Here is a 4,546-nt window from a genome sequence, read left to right as displayed (position 1 = left end):
AAATGGGTATATCTTTCCTTTTCTCCTTTGCTTTTCGCTTCTCTTTTGACAGCTATTTGTAAGGCCTCCTCAGACAGCCATTTTGCTTTTTTGCATTTCTTTTTCTTGGGAATGGTCTTGATCCGTCTCCTGGACAATATCACGAACCTCCGTCCATAGTTCATCAGGCACTCTATCAGATCTAGTCCCTTAAATCTATTTCTCACTCCCACTATATAATCATAAGGGATTTGATTTAGGTCATACCTGAATGGTCTAGTGGTTTTCCCCACTTTCTTCAATTTAAGTCTGAATTTGGCAATAAGGAGTTCATGTTCTGAGCCACAGTCAACTCCTGGTCTTGTTTTTGCTGACTGTATAGAACTTCTCCATCTTTGGCTGCAAAGAATATAATCAATCTGATTTCAGTGTTGGCCATCTGGTAATGTCCATGTGTAGAGTCTTCTGTTGTGTTGTTGGAAGAAGTTGTTTGTTATGACCAGTGCGTTCTCTTGGCAGAACTCTATTAGCCTTTGCCCTGCTTCATTCTGTACTCCAAGGCCAAATTTGCCTGTTACTCCAGGTGTTTCTTTACTTCCTACTTTTGCATTCCAGTCCCCTATAATGAAAAGGACATCCTTTTTGGGTGTTAGTTCTAAAAGGTCTTATAGGTCTTCATAGAACCGTTCAGCTTCTTCAGCATTACTGCTCAGGGCATAGACTTGTATTACCATGATACTGAATGGTTTGCCTTGGAAACGAACAGAGATCATTCTGTCATTTTTGAGATTGCATCCAAGTACTGCATTTCGGACTCCTTTGTTGACTACGCTGGCTACTCCATTTCTTCTAAGGGATTTTTGCCCACAGTAGTAGACATAATGGTCATGTGAGTTAAATTCACCCATTCCAGGGGTTAATCAGTAGGCTGAAGGAAAGATATGAAACACAACCCAAGTCTCTAAACTTTTAATGACAAGGAGAAAAGGAGATTGTCACCTGAGAGCAAAGATCTTCCACATGGTCCACAAGGGTAGATATTAGCATGAGAGGTCTTTTGTGGTGGGTCCAATCATTAAAATTTCAAATCAAAATTTTAGATGGAAATTTGAATAACATTTTATCAAGGTTTTATTTTTCAACACTGCTAATTTTTGTATGCATGTGTTCTCAGCTGCTCAGTCATGTTTTGACTCTTTTCCATCCCATGGACTACAGCCCAGCAGACTCCTCTGTCCATAGGATTTCCCAGGCAAGAATACTGGAGTGGGTTGGCATTTCCTTCTCCAGGGCATCTTCCTCACCCAGGGATCAATCCCATATCTCCTCCATTGGCAGGCAGATTCTCTACCACTGAGCTTTGGAAACTCAATTAATTGAGGAATGAATACATGAATGAACATGAACCACACAATCCCTGTTAACCTTCAATCAGCCAGGCCCTCCAATCACCTCTAATCAGGTAGGCTGGTTCCTTTGACCAGAATCTCCCTCTGCTGTCTTTTTCCCACTGACTTCTACAATCACCTGTTCAGTAGTCCTCCAGGTAATGTTCTGCACAAGTCCCAGACAGGCTGATTTCCACCTCTGTGCTCCTTCTATGCCATGCTAGGCTATTCTTAGTTACTCAGTTGTGTCTGACTCTTTGCAACCCCACCACAGACTGCAGCCCACCAGGCTCTTCTGTCCATGGAATTCTCCAGGCAAGAATACTGGCATGGGCTGCCATTCCCTTCTCTAGGGTACTTGAACCCAGGTCTCCCATACTGCAGGTGGGATTCTTTACCAGCAGAGTCACCACAGAAACCCAAGAATACTGGAGTGGGTAGCTTATGTCTTCTCTAGGGGGACTTCCCAACCCAGGAATCGAACCAAGCCCTCCTGCATTACAGGAAGATTCTTTACCAGTTGAGCTACCAGGGAAGCCCGCTCCTTCTATAAACCTTACCTAATTATGCTGTAACCATTTCTTCCACATTTTCCCTCTGATACTCCCTGTGCCTTTGGCACCTTTTCTACTCCCTTCTCTATCATCACAAAGGTAGCAGCTATAGTCTGTTTCAAAAATCACATAAACCACAGCACTCACCTCAGTGCTTGGCAGTGCAGTTGCTCTTTAATACCTGTTGTATTTTCCCTAGTACAGGAAAGCAGACAGGCAAAGCAATTTTATGATACTCTAAAAGCAAAGAAAAGGAGAAGTGGGGGGACAGTGGTGTGCAGAGGATGAGATGGTTAAAGAGCATCGCTAACTCAATGGACAAGAATTTGAGCAAACTCCTGAAGACAGTGGAGGACAGAGAAACCTGGCTGCCTACAGTCTACAGGGTCAGACATGACAGCGACTCACTAACAACGTAGAAGCAGAAGACTGTTGCTCTGGGTAAACTGAAATGGATCCTAGATCAGCAAAAAAAAAAAAGCCGTTAATGGGAATAGTGGTGAAACCTGATTAAATCGTGGGCTTTAAGCAATAGAATGATACCATTGTTGATTTCTTAGTTTTGGCAAAGATGCCATCGTTATGTAACATTAGTGGAAGATGGGCACACTCTGCACTCTTTGCAACTTCTCTGAAAATCTAAGATTATTTCAAAATTAAAAGTCTACTAAAAAAAAAAAAAGACTGCTCCCTGCTGCTCCCTGTCGCTCCCAGCGGGAAAACTCAACAGCCCATTTTATCTTTGGGGATGTTTTCTCCCTGAAAGACAGCAGAGGAAACTCCAGCGCCCCCTAGTGACAGATGTAGGTGTGTGCACGGCTGTCGGTTAGCCCCGCGGGCCGCCAGGCTCCACTAACCCTCTGCATCTCCCTGCCCCCGCACCCCCCACCCCGGTTCAGCCATCTAGAGTTTGTGCCGTCACTATCTCATCTTAGATCCTAACCCGTCCTCGCTCTGGGTCCCCACCTTTGGGCTAAGAGTCACTTGCTGCTGCTGCCAAGTCGCTTCAGTCGTGTCCGACTCTGTGTGACCCCATAGACGGCAGCCCAACAGGCTCCCCCGTCCCTGGGATTCTCCAGGCAAGAATAGTGGAGTGGGTTGCCATTTCCTTCTCCAATGCATGAAAGTGAAAAGTGAAAGTGAAGTCGCTAGTCGTGTCCGACTCTTAGCGACCCCATGGGCTGCAGCCTACCAGGCACCTCCATCCATGGGATTTTCCAGGCAACAGTACTGGAGTGGGGTGCCATTGCCTTCTCAGAAGTCACTTAGGAGCCTCTTAAATTGATGGCTTCCCAGGACCTGCCCTAGAAGGCTGATTCAGCGGGTTGGACATGAGACCCCCAATACTGAGTATTTTCCCCTCGTACCCCGAGTCATTCTCACTTGGAGGCTGTTTGGTAAACGAACCATCTTCGTTTCAGTCCTCCTGTAGGATTAGGGCAGTAAAGTATCTCTCAGTGACTTTACCTCTAAGTGAACTTGGGAACAGACTACAGGTTAAGAAACGGAATGTTCCTGAGGTCCCCGACGGTGGCAGATGATTCCTACTGTGAGTACATATCCTGCAGCTTTACCTTCCTCGTCAGCAGGATGACTGGAGTGAGCGCGGCTCCAAATCAGAAACGTTCCAGCCACGGGAGCCAGACGAGGCACGTAACCCGGAGCCTGGACGACTCTGGAAAGGAGTCGGCCCGGCCCAGCCCTCCCCTGCGGGGATCACCCTCCTCCGCGGATACGGGCAGCATAGTCTCCCTCAGGGTGGGGAGGATTTTCCTTCTACGAGATGCCTCGGGCAGGCGGTCCTGAGGCCAGAGAGCTGAGCACAACAGGCCCGATTTCCTGTCCTCTTCACGGGGCGCACCTCGGCACCAGTCAGAGTAGGGAGCGAGGTTGAGGACCCCGTAGCTGCGGGCTGCGAGCTGCCTTCCGAGCCGGATGCGGCCGGGCTCTCATTGTTCCTGGGGTGCGAGGGACTCCGCGGGACTCCGCGGGGAAACATAACCGTGTACGTTCCTGAAGAGGGAGAATGTCTTCGGCCGACCCCCGCCTGAAGAACTCGTTCTAGGTCGGAGATAGGCTGAGGGCCCTCGGGACTAAACAGTGTTTGTTTCCGTAGGGAGGGGAGTGACTCGTCATAACACAACACCGGGCCAAGAGATCAAGTCTCTTGCCCAGAGTCGTCCTCTCGGGGTACACAGACAGCTGTGTGACCACTCGGGGAAGACCCCAGCCTCCCTACTCACCCTGAGGAGAGCCCCCTGCGCATGCGCAGAACCGCTCGGCGGCTCGGGCGGGGCGCTTGAGGGTGGGGCGAAGGCCAGCCACTTGGGCCGCGAAGCCCTCTCCGCGATTTCCCTACAAGGACTTGGGTCGCCGAGCCCCGCCCCCGGCCGGGCCCTGGAATGTGCGGAGGGGCAAACCCACAAGATAGACTCAACCATTTGCAAACAGGAAGGGGGGATGGAACAGTTTACACTGTAAGAAGAGGTGTGAAAAAGACGGAAACTCAGTCATCAGACCTGGAGAATCATTACCTTTGCTACTATGTTCTAAGCTTCCCTCTCGACACGTCCTTTCCGTGCACTCAGTCAAAATTGCGCCCTCTGAGCACACCGGCAACCCCCC

This window comes from Bison bison, unplaced genomic scaffold, assembly GCF_000754665.1.
Source record: "Bison bison bison isolate TAMUID 2011002044 unplaced genomic scaffold, Bison_UMD1.0 scf7180017862158, whole genome shotgun sequence".
In the NCBI taxonomy this organism is placed as follows: Eukaryota; Metazoa; Chordata; class Mammalia; order Artiodactyla; family Bovidae; genus Bison; species Bison bison.
Note: the sequence above shows the minus strand (reverse complement) of the source record.